Here is a 23,124-nt window from a genome sequence, read left to right as displayed (position 1 = left end):
CTTACTAACACAACTGCCACCCATCCTCCCTCATTAACATCATAGAGGCAGGATTTACAACATATAGGAAAATCATACAGTACCAAGAATCATGGCCCAGCCAAAATTATACACACATTTTTGGGGGGAGGACATAATTCAATCCATGACAGCTTCATTAATCCCTTCCATAGTTTTATTTGCAGTCTTTCTGAGTATATGTGAATAGGTAATAAATATGCTATTTCCATGTTTTAAAAGTTGTTCTCTTGTAACAGGGCAATTTTGCCATGTTAGGTAAGAGAAAACGATTTTAGCCACTCCAGGGAACACAATCTGGCTTCAGTTACCTGAAACTTAACCAAAGCCTCATTTGGAAAAGTCAGTGGTCAAGGTCAGAAAGAATCTTATGAAAGAGTTGGGGCTTCTAGAAAGGCTGTAGTATGGTACAGAAGAAAAATAGCTGAAGGGTGGGGTGGGAACAGGGTACGTTTTCTTCTTCTAAGCTGACCATGGCCAACCTCCAACTCTCAGGGATAATTCAGAACAAAACATTTCTGGGGTGAAATGAATCATCTCAGCTGATTCAGGCAGCTGGGCACGGACAGTAGAGTAGGATCTTCATCAGTACATGGTACTGGTAAGGATCTGGGCTACACTCACCCTGGCATTCGGTCTTCAGGTTTAAAAGGCTAAGCATTGACAGTAGGGATCACAGAGATGACAGCTGTCAACATGTTTGCCTCCCGAGTGGCACTGCTCCAATGTGTATTTCCTCGCCCTGTATCATGGATTGACTTTCTGTCCCCCAGAAATATGTGCCAACTTGGCTAGGCCATGATTCCCAGTATTGTGTGGTTGTCCTCCATTTTGTGATCTGATTATCCTCCATTTTGTGATCTGATTATCCTCCATTTTGTAATGTGTTGTAAATCCTAGCCTCTGTGCTGTGGTTATAGTCCCATTTGGGAATGAGCTATCTGTTATGTTAATGAGGCAGAATTAAGTCATGTTAATGAGGATTAGGGTGGGATGCAATATCCTTACTCAGGTCACAGCCCTGATCCAATGTAAGCGGAGCATCCCTCAGGTGTGGCCTGCATCACCTATTATCTTACAAAAGATAAAAGGAGAGAAAAGGGAGCAGAGAGAGAGGGGTCTACTACAACCAAGAAAGAAGAGCCAGGAGCAGAGCGTATGCTTTGGACCCAGGGTCCCTGCTCTGAGAACCTCCTAGACCCAGGGGAAGACTGATGACAAGACATGTGGAGATTTCCAAGGAAAGCCAGGCCCACAGAAGTGGAAAGGAGACAAGGACCTGCCCCCCAGAGCCTACAGAGAGAGAAAGTCTTCCCCTAGAGCAGGCTCCTTGAATTCAGACTTCTAGCCTACTACACTGAGAGAATGAATTTCTGTTGGTTAAAGCCATCCACTTGTGTTATTTCTGCTTATAGCAGCACTGGATAACTAAGACACCCTCTAACTATAGTATGACACTTTCTTCTTGTCATCTCCCCTCAAAATTGCCCTGGAATTCCCATTGTGTCTCTCATCTGTTGCATCTCCTATTTCCTATGTCTTCCTTTTATTTGGTATATTCACTTGTTTGAAGAGAACCTATCTTCCAGCATCTCCTGAGGAAAGGATGCCTGGGGAGCAGACATGGCTAAAAATATATTTATTCCATTCTCAAACTCAGTCGATAGTTTGCCCAGGTATAAAATTCCAGGTTAGAAATAATTTTCCATCAGAATACTGAAGGAATTATTCCATTGTATTCTGCTTCCAGTCTTACTAGTTAGAGGTCTCACATTTTTATTGCCTATTCTTTTAATTGTGAACTTATTTCTCTCTAAAGGACAATATAAACATCTCTTTGACACAAGTGTTCTAAAGTGACCCTGTGAAGGGCTTGGTTTGTATTTTACTTCATTTTTATGGAAACTTGGGGGGACTTTTCACTTTGGCTATCTAAACCCTTTAATTCTAGAAATTTTTTTAAAAATTATTTCATCAGTGAGTTCCTCCTCTGTTTTGTCTGTTCTCTCTTTCTGAAGCGTTTACCACTCAGATGTTGGTTCTCTTGGTCTGGTCCTCTAATTGTCTTGTTTTCCTGCTTTATTTTTCATCTCTTTTTCTTTCTGTTCTATTTTCTAGGTTATTTCCTCAACGTTAAATCCTAAATTTTCTATTGAGCTTTTCATTTCTGCTTTCATATTTTAATTTCCCAGAGCTAATTTTACTTCTTGTTTTTTGTTTTGTTTAATAGCATCCTGTTCTTTATTCCAGGATGTGTTTCTCTCTCCAAAGATATTAGGACTAAAGATGACTCTTCAAGGGATTTGTTCTCCTTCTGGCATTAAAAACTAGCTAAGGTAGATCAAAAAAAAAAAAAAACCACTGAGAACTAGAAAAATACAAAATGAAAAGATTTGCTTGAAGGTATCAGAGAACTATCAAGGCAGCCAGGACTTGAAGTCCCAAGATTCAGGAGAGAGTCGAAACTCAGTTTGGCATTTTTTAATTCATAAGCAGCATGGGTGCAGGGACTGAATAGCCAAACAGAAAACGATTGTGAAGGAGTAGAAATATTGAGATTTCAGCAGTCTTGAGAGAATGAGGAGAAAAAAATGTACTTCAGGGCTACGTAGACAGACAAGACTTAAAGGCCTAAGATCCCACAAAGAAGGATAATTCAGAGAAATGAGTCCAGTTGTCTCAGTTGATTATCCTCTTGTGGCAGTCACCAGTTTTTAAGCAATGGAGACAAGAAGAACTGACTGACCAAAAAAAAAAAAATTGTTACAATGTATAGTGCTTATAGTTTATGTGAAAAAAAAGGAGGATTATGAAAATAATAGTACAAAGAATGGAAAGAGAAATGGGACGTATATTGTTGTATGTACTTTACACTACACACACAGCAGTATATTACTTGAAGGTAGACTTTGATTAAATATGCATATTGTAAATTTTACAGCAATCACTAAGTATTTTTCAAAGTCTTATTAAAATTATAAACCAAAGTGGAGATAAAATGGAATCACAAAAAATTTTCAACTGAACCAAAAGAAGCCAGCAAAGAAGGGAAAAACAAAAATAGGTAAAACAAATAGAAAAGATCTGGCAAGATGGTAGTATTAACCTGAAAACATAAAATATCACATTAACAATCTAAACACATTAATCAAAAGACAAAGATTTCCAAATTGCATAAAAAAGCATGACCCAACTATATGCTGTCTATTAAAAAAAAATCACTTAAAATGTAGAGATATACGTAAATTAGAATTTAAAAAATGAAAAAATAGAAACAAAGTAGCACACTTCTCATAAGAAAACTGAAGTAGCAATAGTAACATAAGACTAAGTAGACTCAGAACAAGTAATATTTCCAAGGATGTAAAAGGAGCATTACACAGTGATAAAGAAGTAAATTTTCCAAGAAGACATAACATAAATGTATATGCACCCAACTAGAGACTTTAAAATATGTGAAGCAATCTGAGAGAAATGAACAGTGAAATAGACAAATCCACAATTACAGTTTAAGATTTCATCATTTCACAGTAATTGATAGAACAAGTAGACAGAAAATCAATAAGGATATAGAAAAGCTGAATAACACTATCAATCAACTCTACCTAAGTAATTTTTCAGAACAGTTCACTCAACAGTAGCTGAATGCATAGTCTCTTCAAATGTTCATGAAACATACAACAGATACACCATATTCTGGTCTTAGACAAACCTCAATATATTTTAAATGACAGAAATGACTCAAAGGGTGTTCATAGTGTATTCTCTGATCATAACAAAATTAAACTAGAAATAAATAGCAGAAAAATGTCTGGAAAATCTCCCAAACATTTGGAAATAAAATAACACATTTTTAAATAACTGCCAGAAGTTCAAGCCAGTTCAAAAGAGGACATGGAACTGAGGATATCATTGCTGATGTCAGATGGATCTTGACTGAAAGAAGAGAATACTAGAAAGACGTTTACCTGTGTTTTATCAACTACGCAAACACATTTGACCGTGTGGATCATAGCAAATTATGGATAACATTGCAAATGGGAATTCCAGGACACATAATTGTGCTCATGCAAAACAAGAGGCAGTCGTTAGAACAGAAAAAGGTATACTGCATGGTTTAAAATTGGAAAAGGTATGCAGCAAGGTTGTATCCTTTCACCTTATTCATTCAATATATGCTGAACAAATAATCCAAGACTGGGCTATATGAAGAAGAATGCAGCATCAGGATTGGAGGAAGATTCATTAACAACCTGAGATATGCAGATGACACAACCTTATTTGCTAAAAGTGAAGATGACTTGAAGCTCTTACTGATGAAGTTCAAAGACTACAACCTGCAACATGGATTATACCTGAACATGAAGAAAACAAAAATCCTCACAACTGGACAAATAAACAACATCCTGATAAATGGCAAAGAAATTAAAGTTGTCAAAGATTTCATTCTTCTTGGATCAACAATCAATACCCAAGGAAGTAACAGCTAAGAAATCAAATGGTCATAAAACTTGAACACTTTTGTTCATCAAAACACTTACTAGAAAAGTGAAAATACAAGCTAACGGCTGGGAGAATATCTTTAGAAAACACATATCCAACACGATTCTAGTAACCAACATATATATAAAAATTTGACAACTTAGCAACCAAAAGACAAATAACCCAATCATAAAATGGGCAAAGGACTTGAATAGACATTTCACCAAACAAGACATTCAAATGGCCACCAAACACATGAAAAGATGTTAAGCGTCATTAGCCATCAGAGAGATGCAAATCAAAACCACAGTGAGATACCATTACACTCCCACTAGGATGGCTAAGATTAAAAAGAAAAAAACAGAAAATAAGAAATGTTGATAAGGATGTGGGAAAACTAGAATCCTTATCCATCGCTGGTGGGAATGCAAAATGGAACAGCTATTGTGGAAAACAGTGTGGCTGTTCCTTAAAAAACTAAAAATAAAACTACTGTATGACCCAGCAGTTCTATTCTGTGGTGTATACTCAAAAGACTTGAAAATAGAGACTCAAAAAGAGACTTGTACACCAATGATCGTTGCAGCACTATCCACAATAGCCAAAAGGTGGAAACAACCCAAACGCCCCTCAACAGATGAATGGATAAACAAAATGTGGTACATACGTACAATGGAATATACTCAGTCTTGATACATGCTACAGTATGGATGGAGCTTGAAAACATTATGCTGAGCAAAATAAACCAATCACGAAAGGGCATATATTGTATGACCTCATTTATATCAAAAGACAAGAAAGGGCAAAAGTATAGAGATTAGAGTTTATTAGTGATTTATTAGGGGCAGGATGGAGGGAGAAAAGGGGGGTTAACAGTGATGGGAAAATCACATTGATTAAGGGTAGGGCTGCAAGTCCAATTATTGTAATTGCTGTCAATAAGTTGTATACCTGTAAAAAGTTGTATTGGCAAAAATTGTGAAATAGATATCGTCTTGGTTATCTAGTGCTTCTATAACAGAAATATCACAAGTGGATAGCTTTAACAAAGAGAAATTTATTTCTCTCACAGTCTAGGAGACTAGAAGTCTGAATTCAGGGTGCCAGCTCCAAAGGAAGGCTTTCTCTCTCTGTCGGCTCTTGGAGAAGGTCTTTGTCATCAATCTTCCCAGGTAGAGAGCTTCTCAGTGCAGGTACCCCAGGTCCAAAGGTCACACTATTCTCCTGGCTCTTGTTTCTTGGTGGTATGAAGTCCCCCTGTTTCTCTGCTCACTTCTCTCTTTTATATCTCAAAAGAGATTGGCTTAAAATACAATCTAATCTTGTAGACTGAGCACTGCCTCATTAACATAACTGCCACTAATCCCATCTCATTAACATTATAGAGATAGGATTTACAACACATAGGAAAATCACATCAGATGATAAAATGGTGGACAATCACACAATACTGGGAATCTTGGCCTAACCAAATTGATACACATATTTTTGGGGGCCACAATTCAATCCATGACAGATATATTTATAACAATGACCAAAAAAAAAAAAAAAAAGAGTATCTGCTGAGGCTTCTGATGTACAACCAAACACCTCATGGGATTTGATTTCTTGGTTTGGAGGTTTAGAGTGATGGTTTTATGGAACATCCCAGTTAATAGGCCTAATAACGTTTAGTGCTTCTGTTCTCCCTCCTAGTTCGTTGCGTAGTATCTGAGGTCTTAAAATCTTGCAAGTGACCATCCAAGGCAAACAGTTGGTCTCTATTCACCTGGAGCAACAGAGGAAGGAGGAGAATCAGGAATAGGAGGAAGATGTAAAATGTGTGGCTAATTGCCTCCTTTCCCATGGGACCAGTAAAACTGGATGGTGTCCAGTTATCATTACTGAACATTTTGATCAAAGATTCTGTAGAAGTATCTTGATCAAAAGAGAGAAGGTACAGAACATAATTTCAAATTCTTATAGACTCTAGACTTTCTGAGGCCATGAAGGGTGAATGAACTCCTGAAACTATTACCCTGAGATAATCTTTAAACCTTACACCAAAAATATCCTCTGAAGTCTTCTTAAAACCAAATAATAGTTTAGCTTAGCTAGTGAAAAATACTTGCCTTGAGTATTATGCTTTTTTAAGAACTGTCTGTATGGAATCAAACGGACAACAACTGGAAAGATTAGGAAAGAACCTTAGCAGGTAGTAAGTTTATGTTAATAAGGGAGGAACAACTCAGAAAAGGAGAGAATGGTTGCACAACTTGAAGAATGTAATCAACGTAGCTGAATTGGACATGTAGAAACTGGTGAACTGGTGTATTTTTGCTGTGTATATTCTCAGCGACAACGACAAAATTTAAAAAACAAAATCTTATAACCAAAAAAACAAAAAACTGCCTCCACTACATTTCACACACACTCCTATTAAAGCGCTTAAATGATAAAAAGAAAAAAAAGGTCACTTCGATGACTAAGGTGCTCCTGACCCAAGCCATGGTATTTTCAATTGCCTCATATGCGTGCAAAAGCTGGACAATGAAAAAGGAAGACTGAACAAAAATTGACATATTCGAATTGTGGTGTTGCTAAACAATAGTGAATATACCATGGACTGGCAGAGGAACTAACAAAAGTACAGCCAGAATGCTCCTTAGAAGTGAAAGTGGCGAGACTCTCTTGCTTACTTTGGACATGTCATCAGGAGGAACCAGTTGCTGGAATAAGACATCACGCTTGGAAAAGTAGAAGGTCAGTGAAAAAGAAAGAAACCCTCAATGAGATGGATTGACACAGCAGTTGCAACAAAGAACTCAAACATAGAAGCAATCACGAGGATGGTGCAGAACGGGCAACATTTCATTTTCTTATACACAAGATCTCGACGGCACCTAACAACAACAGCCTCAAGTAACCTATGAGCCAAAGAAGAACTCTCAATGGAAATTAAAAATTATTTTGAATGAAATGGAATTAAAATATAGTATATCATAATTTGTGGGATGCAGCTAAAGCAGTTCTTGGAGGAATATTTATATTTATATATCCACATAGATCAAAGGAACAAAGCACACAAATGTAATCAACTGAGATTCAACAAAGTTACAAAGGCAATTCAGTGGACAAGGTATAGTCTTTTCAACAAATGGTGCTGGAAAAATTGGACATTCTATATGCAAAAAAAATGAGCCTTGTCCCACCCACATCTCACCTCTTGTACACAGCGTAAACTCAAAATAAACCATAGATCTAAACGCAAAATGTAAAACTAAAGCTTTTAGAAAAACAATAGAGAAAGGGAAAATCTTGGTGAACTTTAGTTTCTTAGATATGACACCAAAAGCTCTACTCATACAAGAAAAACTGATAAAATTCATCAAAATTAAAACCTTGTGCTCTTCAAAAGATACTGTTAAAAGAGTGAAACCACAAGCCATAGAAATAGATAAAATATCTACAAAGCACATTTCTGACGAAGAATTTGCATCTGGAATGTGTATAGAACTTTTCAAAACTCAATATTAAGAAACCAAATAGCCCAATTTAAACAAAGACTTCATAAAAGGATGTATATGAATGGCAAATAAGCCCATGAAAAAAATGCTCAGCATCATTATTCATTAAGAAATGTAAATTAAGACCACAATGAGATACAATTACACAACTAGTAGAATGGCTAAAATAAAATTTTTTTAAATCCTGACAATACCATATATTCTTCAAAAGTGTCACAGTCATGAGAGCAAGACAGACCGAGGAACTGTCACAGACCAGAGAAAACTAAGGAGACTTGAAAATGTACTATTCTGATTGGATCTTGAAAATAAACTTCACAAATTAAAAACTGGTAAAATCCAAATAAAGTTTAAAATTTAATTAACAATAAGGTACCAACGTCAGCATGCCTGTACCAAAAGAGCTGCTAAAAGGAGTTCTTGCAGAAGGAATATTACTCTGATCAGGAGAAGAGAAATGCATGAAGAAATAAAAAGAAAAGGAAAAATCTAAATGAACTAATTATTTCAGTTAAAAGACAAAAATTGTCAAACTGGGTTTTAAAAAATTGATAAATCCGTAGCAAGACTAATCAATTTTATTAGATTTTTTTAAAAATTTGTTAATTTTCTTTGCTGTACATTGATTTCCTGTTTAATTAATTTTATCTCTATAATGTCTTTCTTTTGGGGGAAGGGAAGGTTTAACTTGCTGTTCTTCTAAGCTCTTGATATGATGCCCTAAATATCACTTGTCACAGTGTGTTTGCACAAGAGCTGGGCAGACAATTGAAGGTTATGTTCCCAGAGTTTAAGTAGAGGGACTGGTTTCCGATGATCCGTATTGAAAGAAGATTAAAATTAAGTAGTGGCACTGACATTTTAAAATGACTCTTGACAAGCCTGTCAAGAAATACTAGCTGGGTAAAAGTCAAATGATGGGGCTTGGATGAAAGATAGAACCATGATTTTCTTCCAGTAACCACTGCGGATTCACCCCAGCACCTCAAGAAATAGATAAATACCAAAAGTAGAAAACTGTAGATTATTTCTCAAGAGTAGGGGACTACATAGATTGTGACATAAATAATGTTGACTTGAAAATATTTTAAAATATTTGTTACCAGTTTCTTGCCTTCCCATTGGACAGTTAAACAATGCCAAATTTTAAATTGTTGTGTGTGTGTGTGTGTGTGTTTGCCCATTTCCCCTCATTCTTATTTGGTCAAGGTCTCTATCCTCAACACCCAGATCAGGGCCTGGTATATAGTAAAAACTCAATTTTTTGTTGACTGATTGGCCAACTCCATATTATGTGTGGGGAAGAAGGAAGGAGAAAAAGAGAATCACAAAAGGGGAATCACGAAAAGGGGATCATAAAAACTAAAAAATTAGGTGAGGCTTTTATTTGAGGAGCCCTGGTGGCACAGCAGTTAAGCACACAGCCGCTAACCAGAAGGCTGGTGGTTTGAACCTACCAGCCATCTGCAGGAGAAATACGTGGCAGTATGCTTCCATAAAGATTTATGGCCTTGGAAATCCTATGGGGCAGTTCTACTCCGTCCTGTGAGGTTGATATGAGTCAGAATCGACTCGATGGCAGTGTGTTTGGTTTTGGATTTTTTATTTCGGTCAGCAAAGAGAGGAGTCTGAGTATGCTATCAAAACCAAGAACCAGAAGGAGCTATCTGAAACTTGAAAGTCAACCTAGCTTGAGCCCAGAAAGGGATAATGAGCTCAGAAATGCCAACTATTATTGTCTGTGCAAATCCAGACATCCACTTAACTACTGGATGTAGGTGGACATATTCTCAACCGTCTACAAGTTTTCTGAGAACTTTTGAATTTTATATATTCATTAGGTTGTTAAAGCCAAAAAATATATAATGTTGGCATGTTCTGGATCATTTTACAACTGAGAACTAATGTGTAATTAAATGTCTAGATGTTTATTTATGTTTACAATTATTTTGTCACCAAGAGATCATGTAAAGATGCATTACTGAACATTAATATCTTGATAAATAAGTGTGTGTGGGTCCCATTAAGTGGGAAAGGCCTAATGCTAAAATGCCAGTAATCAAACCCGTCCTAATTTACTGAGGTTACCAATTATAAAGCAAAAACTTTTCCTTTGCAATGAAAATATGCCGCTGAAAACCCTTCTGATATTGTAAGACTTTGGCTTCCTCAGTTGAGATCCTGACTTGACATTATGAGACACCCTTGCTGCAGGGTTGTAGTGTGTGACTTTAATTGTTGCATGCTAATGATAAAAAGAACAGAGCTGGACTTAACGCAGAACAATGCCCTTGAACCAAGTGCAGGCTAAATGATATTATGGCACATTGGGCTAATGAAGGTTTTGAAGTCACTTGAATAGAATGAAGTAGTGGGAGAACTGAGTTATCAAGAAGAGTGGGTCGGTGTAATCGGGCTAGAAATACTGAGGAGGCAGAACCTCATGTGTGCTGATGCAGTATTTATTCCATCTTTGTGCCGGTTTGGAACATTTTTTTTTTAGTAGTGGGAATACTAGTTAATAAACAATGAAACATTTTTAATAAATGGAATTTTCTAAATTAATAGTGCATTTTGAAGTGCACTACTAAGTCGATGGTCACATCTAAGTAATGTAACAAGAGTTAAAATGATCATGATGATGACCTATATGATAGTCCTGCATGCTCAATCTTAGAAGAGTTAAGAAAGTAAAATACAAAATATCATCTTCCAGCTATGCATTTGAACAACAATGTTTTAGCTTCAGCATAATATCACCATTCACTATGAACTGACAATGCTTTTAGTTTTCTGGGCTTTGTTAGGGTATTTACTTAATGAATGTGTTTGGTATTCACTTAATGAACGTGTTTGGTTTTACAGATGTGTAAAAGCTATATACACAAAAATTTACATGTATGAAAATAATATATCAGCATAGGCAACATCAGGTTTTGTTTTTTGTTTTTTTTTTTTTTTCTTTTAAAGGAAGTCCATGTTTGCCATCATTTGAGAAACACATCAACATCAATTCTGGAGCTTTTTTAAATATAACGAAGCCCACACTTGAGCTTTGACCACATGAATCAGAATGCCCTGGTGGGAGCCTAGGGGTGTGTCTTTCTAAGCATTGTGGGTAAGTCCATGTTCTACATAACAATGACCCTTCACTCTCACCCAAAAGTTTCTGAGTTCTATTTATTTTATCGAACTTTACAAAGCATAAGTTTGAGGATTCATCAATTTTCCCTTTTAAATTCATTACTTTCTGTCTTATAATTTTTCTTCTTTTCACCTACTTTCCTTAGATTGATTTCATTATTTTCTCATTTCTTGATATAAATACTTAACTGATTTATATTCATTCCTTTAAAAAAAATGAGAACACTTAAAATATGTCTCTTACACTCAATTATGTTGCATATATATTTTCATTGTGGTTATTTCCTACGTAAACAGGTTCCAGCTGAGCTTCAAGACTAAGACAGACCAGGAAGAAGGATCTGGCAGTCTACTTCTGAAAAGAATTAGCCAGTGAAAACCTTATGAGTAGCAGCGGAACATTGTTTGATATAGTGCCAGAAGATAAGCTCCTCAGGTTGGAAGGCACTCAAAATACGACTGAGAAAGAGCTGCCTCCTCAAAGTAGAGATGAGCTTAATGATGGGGATGGAGTCAAGCTTTTGGGACCTTCATTTGCTGATGTGGCATGGCTCAAAATGAGAAAAAACAGCTGCAAACATGCATTAATAATCGCAACATGGAACCTACGAAGTATGAATCTAGGAATATTGGAAATTGTCAAAAATGAAATGGAACATATAAACATCGATATCCTAGCCATTAGTGAGCTGAAATGGACTGGTATTGGCCATTTAGAATCAGACAATTGTATGGTCTACTACGCCAGGAATGACAACTTGAAGAGGAATGGTGTTGCATTCACTGTCAAAAAGAACATTTCAAGATCTATCCTGAAGTACAACACTGTCAGTGATTGGATAATATCCACATGCCTACAAGGAAGACCAGTTAATATGACTATTCTTCAAATTTACACACCAACCACTAAGGACAAAGATGAAGAAATTGAAGATTTTTACCAACTTCTGCAGTCTGAAATTAACCAAACATGCAATCAGGATACATTGATAATTACTTATAATTGGAAAGCAAAAGTTGGAAACGAAGAAGAAGAATCTGCAGTCGGAAAATATGGCCTTGGTGATAGAAACAATGCCAGAGATCACATCATAGAATTTTGCAAGGCCAACAGCTTCTTCTTTGCAAATACCGTTTTCAACAACAAAACGGCAACTATACACGTGGACCTTGCCAGATGGAACACACAGGAATGAAATCAACTACATCTGTGGAAAGAGAACATGGAAAAGCGAAATATCATCAGTTAGAAAAAGGCCAGGGGCTGACTGCAGAATAGACCATCAATTGCTTATATGCAAGTTCAAGTTGAAGCTGAAGAAAATTAGAACAAGTTCACGAGAGCCAAAGTACGACCTTGAGTATATCCCACCTGAATTTAGAGACCATCTCAAGAATAGATTTGATACATTGAACATGAATGACCAAAGACCAGACGAGTTGTGGAATGACATCAAGGACATCATACATAAAGAAAGCAAGAGGTCATTAAAAAGACAAGAAAGAAGGAAAAGACCAAAATGTATGTTAGAAGAGACTCTGAAACTTGCTCTTGAACACTGAGTGTCTAAAGCAAACAAAAGAAATGACAAAATAAAAGAGCTGAACAGAAGATTTCAAAGGGCAGCTGGAGAAGACAAAGTAAAGTATTATAATGACATGTGCAAAGACCTGAGTTAGAAAATCAAAAGGTAAGAATACACTCAGCATTTCTCAAGCTGAAAGAACTGAAGAGAAAATTCAAGCCTCGAGTTGCAATAGTGAAGGATTCCACAGGGAAAATATTAAATGACGTAGGAAGCAACAAAAGAAGATAGAAGGAATACACAGAGTCACTATACAAAAAAGAATTGGCCAACGTTCAACCATGTCAGGAGGCAGCATATGATCAGGAACCAATGGTACTGAAGGAAGAAGTCCAAGCTGCAATGAAGGCATTGGTGGAAAACAAACAAGACTCCAGGAATTGACGGAATACCAATTGAAATGTTTCAACAAACAGATGCAGGGCTGGAAGTGCTCATTTGTCTATGCCAAGAAATTTGGAAGACAGCTACCGGGCCAACCAACTGGAAGGGATCCATATTTATGCCTATTCCCAAGAAAGGTGATCCAACCAAATGCGGAAATTATAGAGCAATATCATTAATATCACACGCAAGTAAAATTTTGCTGAAGATAGTTCAAAAGCGGCTGCAGCAGTACATCAACAGGGAACTGCAAGAAATTCAAGCCAGTTTCAAAAGAGGATTTGGAACCAGGAATATCATTGCTGAAGTCATATGGATCCTGGCTGAAAGCAGAGAATACCAGAGAGACGTCACCTGTGTTTGGTTGACTATGCAAAGGCATTCAACTGTGTGGATCATAACAAATTATGGATAACATTGCAAAGAATGGGAACTCCAGAACACTTAATTGTGCTCATGAGGAACCTGTACGTAGATCAAGAGGCAGTTGTTCAAACAGAACAAGGGAATACTGCATGGTTTAAAGTCAAGAAAGGTGTGCGTCAGGGTTGTATCCTTTTACCATACTTATTCAATCTGTATGCTGAACAAATAATCTAAGAAGCTGGACTATATGAAGAAGAATGTGGCATCAGGATTGGAAGAAGATTCATTAACAACCTGCATTATGCAGATGACACAACCTTGCTTGCTGAAAGTGAGGAGAACTTTAAGCACTTAACCGATGAAGATCAAAGACTACAGCCTTCAGTATGGATTACACCCCACCATAAAGAAAACAAAAATCCTCACAACTGGACCAATAAGCAACATCATGATAAATGGAGAAAAGATTGAAATTGTCAAGGATTTCATTTTACTTGGATCCACAATCAACGTCCACGGAAGTAGCAGTCAAGAAATCAAAAGACGCATTGCATTGGGCAAATCTGCTGCAAAAGACCTCTTTAAAGTGTTGAAAAGCAAAGACGTCTCCTTGACGACTAAGGTATGCCTGACTTAAGCCATGGTGTTTTCAATTGCCTCATATGCATGCAAAAGCTGGACAATGAGTAAGGAAGACCGAAGAAGAATTGACATCTTTGAACTGTGGTGTTGGCGAAGAACATTGACTATACCATGGACTGCCAAAATAACGAACAAATCTGTCTTGGAAGAATTACAGCCAGAATGCTCCTCAGAAGCAAGGATGAAGAGACTTCGTCTCACGTACTTTGGACATGTTATCAGGAGAGATCAGTCCCTGGAGAAGGACATCATGCTTGGTAAAGTAGAAAGTTAGCGAAAAAGAGGAAGACCCTCCATTAGGTGGATTGACACAGTGGCTGCAACAACAGGCTGAAGCTTAGGGTTGTGGAGATGGTGCAGGACCAGACAGCGTTTTCGTTCTGTTGTGCATGGGGTTGCTCTGAGTCGGAGCTGACTCGACAGCACCTAACAACAACAGAGAATTAGAGTTTTGATTTTTGATTTTACTTAATATTTACATATGATACTTGTTGATGTTGTTTTTGTTTTAAAATATTCAATTGTTTGGATTTTATTTTTGGGTGGCTAAACTTTTGTTATTAACATCTAATTTTTTTCATTATGCCATCGAAAGTAAGCAGTGATGCTTTTATATTTTAAAATTCATTAAGAGCTTTGATTTGTTTTTATAAATATTTCAACACGTGTGCAAAGTAAGTGCACTTTCTCCTCAGCAGATACAAAATTCTAAGTATACCTATTAAAAACCAGTTGCTGTTAAGCTGATTCTGTCTCATAGTGACCCTATGGGACAGAGTAGAACTGCCCCATAGGGTTTCCAAGGCTGTAAATCTTTATGGAAGTAGACTGCCACATCTTTATCCCACAGAGTGGCTGGTGGGTTCAAACCACTGACCTTTTGGTTAGCAGAGGAGGGCTTAACCATTGCACCACCAGGGCTCCTTATGAGGTTCTATGGGAAGTATTTTTTATTTATTTACTAAGCAGTATATTTCTTCACAGTTACTAGGTCCTTTGCTCAATCTACTAGAGCTGTTTGATATGGGGCAAGTGTTCTTATATTTCCTGAAATGTTTCTAGTGATGGTATGGATTTTTCCATTTTACTATATTTTTTGTTCAGCTTAATGGATATTTTAGTGAGGATGGGCTTTTTGAAAGGATGACTGAGTCAAGAAAGGTAAACTCTAGGAAATGTGTTTAGAGGGGTTTATAAATGGCACCAGCCTCTTGTCCTGTCCCTCTACCTACTGGGATAATTTTATGAGTCATTGGCCACTTCATCTGGGCATGTACTCAAAGCAGGGAGCTTTGGGTTTGTGATAGAGTTGTAACTGTTGGAAAAGGGTTTGGTCCACCAAATGATCCATCACTTTTTGCTTTAAAATTATGTCATTCTTAAGGCAAGAATTCTTATTCTAAGTTTCACAAAGCACTTCTTAGTCAGACCAGTTCCATTGATTTCTCCTGCCAGAGACCTGAGAAGACCCTTAATTATATGACAGCACCCCTCTGGATATCAGATGCGTGGATAAAATAGCTTCCTCTGAAGCAGAAGAATTGTAGGTGCTTAGCCTGACAGTGCACCTGCTCCATGGGCAAGAACCCACTGTGAGCGTGGATTGCCAGCAACATAGGCTTCTCCATCTGGTCTTGGCAAGAGAAGTCCTATAGTCACTGCAAGAATTTTTTGGGAGTATCCTTAAATGTGTTTCTCTATTGCAGGGGAGGTTTCTTTACCACGAGTTACTAGAGAGTTCAGAGTCATTTTAACATGTGGTAACACTAGTGGCCTTCTTAACACTAAACCCTCATTTCCAAATCTTAGTTGTGAGGCTAGAACTCCTTGACCTAGCAGTTCCTCCACTCTTGCAAACCTTCCAATGCCAACTTCCATTCTTGCCAACTGCTGTCAGAAGGGTCCAAGAAGCCTCTGAGCAGTGGACTGCCCAACACCCTGTATGCCCTTACAGATTGAGACCAAAAACCAGCAACAGTGTTGCTGTGCAGCTATTGGTACAGAATTAGCTAAATAAGTTGAGCAATACAGGTCACCAAAGCAAAATGCACAGAGAAAATACAAATAAGCAAACAGTGGGTTAAATCTTGAATAACTGGTGTAGAAAGAGTTCAAGATTTACAAAGGATGATAAAACAGAAATGATTCCCTGAACCAAAGGATAAACAACTGCAAGAGCTTTTAATTTAAGTATTTTGTGATGGCAGGAAATGTCCTACAATTGATGGACAGAGTTGGAAATTTCTTTCTTCTGTTCATGGTTAATTACATGTTTCTGGTCTTAAAGTGTTCATTTTGATGGTTTTCGTTTATTAGAAAATCAGTTTTCATTGACATTTTTTAACTTATTAGCTTGCATGTATGCATGATATTCTTTTATAATTATTTTCCACATTACATAAATGACATTCACTTCCTCCTTTGTAATTTTTGTTTTTCTTATTCCAAATTATATTTTTTTATTTTTTAATACTTTATTGTTATTTTCTTTTTTAAATTTCTTTTATTATTGTAAAAATATAGATAACACAATAATTGCCAATTCAACATTTTCTACATGTACAATTCAGTGAGAGCAATTACATCAGTCATGTTGTACAATCATAACCAATATTCATTGCCAATCTTTCCATCACCGTAAACAGAAACTCACTGCTTCGTGTTCTTTTCCTTCTAAATCCACTTTCCACAGGATTGTCTATTATGTATATTTTAAAAGCCAAATTTCATAATTGCTAAGTCTATTGCCTTCTTTGTTCTAATTTGTCTATTTCTGATTAAATCATTATATTTCAATCCTTTGTTTTTTGGGACTATTTTTTTTTTTGTAAATTATGGCACTTAATGAAACATGTTAGTTTCTTCAAAAAAAATTATTACTGGCTATAAAATTATCAGAGGTTTGAATAGATACTTCAAAAAGAAAGATTTACAAATGGGCAATAAGCACATGAGAAAGTGTTCAATACCATTAGTCATCAAGTAAATACCAGTAAAAACCACAATGAGATTTCACAGCCCACTCACCAAAATGGCTCAAATAAAAAGAATGATATTGTAACTCTTGTACATACTGGTTGCAGTATAAAATGACACAACCACTTTGGAAAAAGTCTTGTAGTTTCTTATAAAACTAAATACACATCTACCCGGTGGCCCTACAATTCCACTCTTAGATATTTACCCAAGAGAAATGAAAACATATGACCACAAAAAGATGTCTACATGAATGTTCATAGCAACTTTATTCATAATAGGCCAAAACTGGAAGCCCAGGTGTTCATCTACAGAAGAATGGATAAACAGTGAGATATCCATAAATCGTAACACTCACTGCTTGGCATTAAAAAGACATAATAAGATACCACCCAGCAATATGGAAGAATCTCAAAAAAATATTGCTGAGTGAAAGTAGCCTTACACAAAAGAGTACATACTGTATGATTCTATTTATATGATGTTCAAAAAATAGGCAAAAATTAATCTATGGTTTAAAAACAATCAGAACCATAACTGTCTGTGGAGTGGTGAAGTGAGTGGGGTGCAAAATTGGCTGAAATAGGGCCTAGAGGAACTTCCTGCAATTCTAGCTATTGTTCTATATGTTGATAGGGATTTGTCAAAATCACAAATGGCACACTTAAGATGTGTGCATGCCACTATGTGAAAATTTTACCTAAAAAAATAAGAACCATAAACTATAAACATTGCTGAGACAGCTGAAATGTTTATGAGTAAAGTATACTGATATCTGCCACTTACTTTAAAATGCATCAAAAATAAGATAGAATGATGGATGGATAGATTTATGTGTATGTGATAAAACAAGTATAGAAAAGTGTTAACAATTTTAGAACTTAAACAGGGAGGATATGGATGTTCACTATTTAATTGGTTAACTTTTCTGTGTACTTGAAATTTTTCTTAATAAAATATTGGAAAAATATCTTTGGACACACATTTGATCATCTCCTGTAAGATTTAATACCCAGTTTTTGTTTGTTTGTTTGTTTTGCTCTTTGTTTTTGTTTTTCAGAAGGGTTATTATTGTCTTCTTGGTTTTCTTTTAGACACAACAATTGTTTAAGATGTGTTTTTGTTTTTAATTTTCCTAGGTAATACTAGTCTACTATTGCAAACTTCCCAAGAGAAGGAGTTGCTCATTATGACCATTGATGATGTTTGCAACAAAAAAGTGTTCACATCCTTTAATAGAGTTAACTGCTATTCTCCACAAGCTGCAGTAAGAAGTCTTTAAAACCTCAGTCCCTTCACACTTCCCCCTATCAATACCTTCCAAGCTTTCTTCACACTTGGAATAAAATCCAAAGTCTTTATCTTAGTTTCTATCGCCTGATATATGATGACATCTCTGACCTCACCCACACCTTCCACCTGGCTCCTGGAGCTCCAGTCCTGTGGTCTTCTTGCTGGTCCTTGAGCCCACCAGAGGGTCTCATCTCTGAGCTTTGCACTCACTGTTTCCTATTCCTGAAAATCTCTCCCCACAGACATTTGTACAGCAGCTCCCTCATGTCCTTCACGTCTCTACTTCCTTGACCCATTGCCGTCAAGGCAATTCCAACTCATAGCAACCTTACAGGACAAAGTAGAACTGTCCCATAGTGTTCCCAAGGAGCAGCTGGTGGATTCAAACTGCTGACCTTTTGGTTACCAGCCAAACATTTAACCACTACATCACCAGGGCTCCGCTTCCCTGACAGCCTTATCTAAATAGCGCTGCTAAAGATCTCTATCATCTTATCTTGACCTATTTTTCTCAAGGCACCATACACCAAATCATAAATGTGTCTGTGGTTTACTGTATTTCCTCATCTAGAACTTGGGCACTAATCTGTTCTCCACTGTGACCCTAGCACCTAGAATTGTGGCTGGTACAGAATAGGGACTCATACTAAGGAATGAATGAACTGCTGTACTGTACAGACAGGCAGCTTCAGTCTTCTGCTAAAATCACCATTTATGATTGTTTTAAATGGTGACGCCTCTTGGGCTACACGGGATGGTGGACCCCCTGGATGCAGCCTTATACTGTGCAGAAGTTCAGTTACCTGGGCCCTAACTGGAATGAACCACCATGCAAAAATTAAGAGACAGGCTGTTACATGCTTCAGTTTCCAGAAAAACCAGAATAGTGGAAGAAATGGAAAGATAACTATAAAAACCTGGGGTTATGCATAGCAGGCGCACCATAACATTAGTGTTCTGATTTGTGTGTCCTTTTGCAGTTCATGACTCAGTCTTGTTTTATGATTTTGACTTAGGCAAAAATAAAGAACAATAAAACTAACTAAACATATGATCTAGCCCTTGCTTTTTTAATATTTTTAATTATTTTCTTATGTTCAGAACAGAAATATCTCACAAAATGGGAAGAAACAATTGGTGTTATTGACCTTTATTGGTTAACGTTCTGTGTAAGGTGCAAAAGTACTCATCTCTCCTCAAAATAATTCCAAAGTATTCAAAAGACATGGGTTGATAGTTATACATAAAGTATTGTCTGTCTATTCTTACCTTCTTTTCCTGTCTCTTGAATACCCTGTGCTGTGCGACAACTCTGCCCCTTCTAGCCAGGCTGTACTTCGAGGCGTGGGAGTGACTTCCCCAGTCTCAATAGCCGCACCGATGGAATCCATGGGGTCTTTGCTTTTTTTTTTTTTTTTTTCTATATTTTTTTTCTTTTTCTCCATTTCTCAGTCTCTCATCTCTCCACTCTAATGGCAATCTCTCTTAGCACTCTTGTGTGTCTGTGTTTCGTTGTATGTTTGTTTGGCTTTGGTTTTGTTTGTTTGTTTGTTTGTTTTGTTTATTTTTTACTCCTGTCTCTGCTCTGTCTCTTCTTTCCCATACCTATCTTAGCTCCACATATCACAACCTCCTCCCTCTTTCCAGCCTACCTGCACCATGTGCTGAACATCACACCCCCGAGAAGCACAGACACAGCCTACCGGAACCTGCCCTGTACTGATTCCTGGCTGGCCCTGTCGAACCTAGTATGTGCCACAAACAACCCAGCCCAGCCCCTTTCCTTCAGGTGCACCTTCCCAGCTGTACCATAGCTGAGCAATTGGCCCTGCCTATTGGACAATGAGGTGAATAGTATCATGCACACAGATGAGCAAACACCAAAAAATGCACAGCCTGCCTGCTTAGACATAACCAAATACAACCAAAAAGCAGGATGAAACAAACAAAACTACAATCAATAAAAGAAGAAAATAACTACTGAATGTCCTGAAGACAGCAGACAATATCAAAACATACAGAAAAAAAAAGGACAGGATGGTTCCAGTAGGTGTACAAAATAAAACACCAGACTACTGTCCAGTAGAAGAAAAGGCAATAGAACTAGCTGATAGTGAATTCAAATCTCTAATATTCAGAGCTATCCAAGAATTGAAGAAAAAACAGACAAACATGAGGAAAAAATAGACAAATTCATGGAAAAGGCAGACAAATTCACAAAAACTACAGACCAAAAAAATGGAATAACTCATGAAAATAATACAGGAACAAAATGCCAAAATAAATTCACAACTAAAAAACAACAATTAGAAAACCAAAAGATAAACAAGATTTCAGGAATGGACAGTATCACACAAGGGCTGAGGAGCAGGTTTGAAACATTGGAAGACAGGATCAGTGAAACTGAAGACAAACACTTGGCTACAACTTTGAGGAAAAATCAGAAAAAAGAATAAAGAGAAATGAAGAAACCCTGAGAATTACGAGTGATACATTCGAAAGCAAAACTTTGTGAATGATCGGAGTTCCAGAACAGGAGGAGAAAACGGAAAAAACAGATGATCATTGAAGAATTGCTGAAGAAAACTTCCCTAATATCATGAAAGATGAAAATCTGAACAAGAAGCTCAGCGAAGCCCATATAGGATAGATCCCAAAAGAAAATCACCAAGGCATATCATAATCACACTTGCTAAAACCAAAGACAAAGATAGAATCCTGAGAGCATGCTACAGAAAAACAAAAAGTTACATACAGAGGGAAAGCAATAAGACTAAGCTCCAATTATTCAGCAGAAACCATGCAGGCAAAAAGACAATGGGATGACATATATAAAACCGTGAAAGAAAAAAATTGCCAACAAAGAATAATATATCCTGCAAAACTCTCCTTCAAATATAATGGTGAAATTAGGACATTTCCAGATAAACAGAAATTAAGGGAATATGTAAAAACCAAACCAAACCTACAAGAATCATTAAAGGCAGTTCTTCGGTTTGAGAACAAACAACATCAGACCACAGCCTGAATCTAGGACCCAAGATTGTACCAGCCAGATACCAACCTAAGCAATGAACTCTCAAGGACTATCCAAAACCAAAAGAATTACAACAGGGAATCAGAAAGATTAATCTGTAAATGATAATAACATCAGAACAATAAAAGAAGGAATAAACGGTGTACGTATAGAACTTTCTAAGGGAGAGGAAGGTAAGATGATACCAAATAATATTAGACTGGTTCAAACCTAGGAAGATATGGGTAAATTTCAAGGTAACCACAAAGAGAGTTAACAAACCTACTCATCAAAATAAAGAAGAAAAACATAAAACATCAGTAAAAACAAAATCTACTAAAACAAATGAAATGAAAAAATTCCACAAACAAAAGGAATTCAGCATAGGAGAGTAAGAGGAACAAAGAAAATGTCAGCACTACCAAAAAAAAAGCACTACACAATGACAGTAATAAACTCACACATATCAATAAACACACTGAATGTAAATGACTTAAATGCACCCATAAAGAGACAGAGAGTGACAGAATGGATGCATCAATATGCTGTCTACAAGAGACACATCTTAGAAACAAAGATGTAAATTTATTAAAAATCAAGAGATGGAAAAAATATATCAGGCAAACAACTACCAAAAAAGAGCAGGAGTGGCAATACTAATCTCAGATAAAATAGACTTTAAAACAAAATCCACCATAAACCAAAAAGAAGGGAACTATATAATGATTAAAAGGATGATCCATCATAAGGACATAATCAAAATAAACATCTATGCACCCAATGACAAGGCTCTAAAATACATACAACAAACTCTAACTGTACTTGACAGTTTCTAACAGAAATTGACAGTTTCACAATAATAGTAGGACACTTCAACACACCACTCTCAGTAAAGGACAAAACATCTAGAAAGAAACTCAGCAAAGATACAGAAGAGCTAAAAGGCACAATCAGCCAACTTGACCTCACAGACATATATAGAACACTCCACCCAACAGCTGCAAAGTACACATTCTTTTCCAACGTACATGGAACGTTCTCCAGAATAGACCACATCTGAGGTCACAGAGCAACCCTCAACAAAATCCAAAACACTGAGATAATATAAAGTATCTTCTCTGACCACAACACCATCAAGGTAGAAATTAGCAACATAAAGACCAAGGAAAAAAATATCAATTACATGGAAACTGAATAACACCCTGCTTAAAAATCACTAGGTAATAGAAGAAATCAAAGATGGAATCAAAAAATTCCTAGAATCAAACAAAACTGAAAACACATCATACAAAAACCTTTGTGACACAGCAAAGGCAGTGCTCAGAGGTCAATTTATAGCAATAGATACATACATCAAAACAGAAGAAAGAGACAAAATCAAAACATTAGCTACATAACTCGAAAAAATAGAAAGAGAACAGTGAAAAAAGCCTACAGCCACCAGAAGAAAGGAAATAACAAAGATCAGAGCAGAAATAAATGAAATAGAGAATAGAAAAACAATACAAGGGATCAGCAAAACCAAAAGTTGGTTCTTTGAAAGAATCAACAAAATCGACAAACCACTGGCCAGACTGACAAAAGAAAAACAGGAGAGGATGCAAATAACCCAAATAAGAAATGAAATGGAGGACATTATCACAGACCCAACTGAAATAAAAAGGATCACAACAGAGTATTATGAAAAACTATACTCCAACAAATTTGAAAA

Source organism: Trichechus manatus, unplaced genomic scaffold (assembly GCF_000243295.1).
Source record: "Trichechus manatus latirostris isolate Lorelei unplaced genomic scaffold, TriManLat1.0 scaffold00114, whole genome shotgun sequence".
Classification (NCBI taxonomy): domain Eukaryota; kingdom Metazoa; phylum Chordata; class Mammalia; order Sirenia; family Trichechidae; genus Trichechus; species Trichechus manatus.
The sequence above is the reverse complement of the archived record's forward strand: the minus strand, read 5'-3'. Positions refer to the sequence as shown.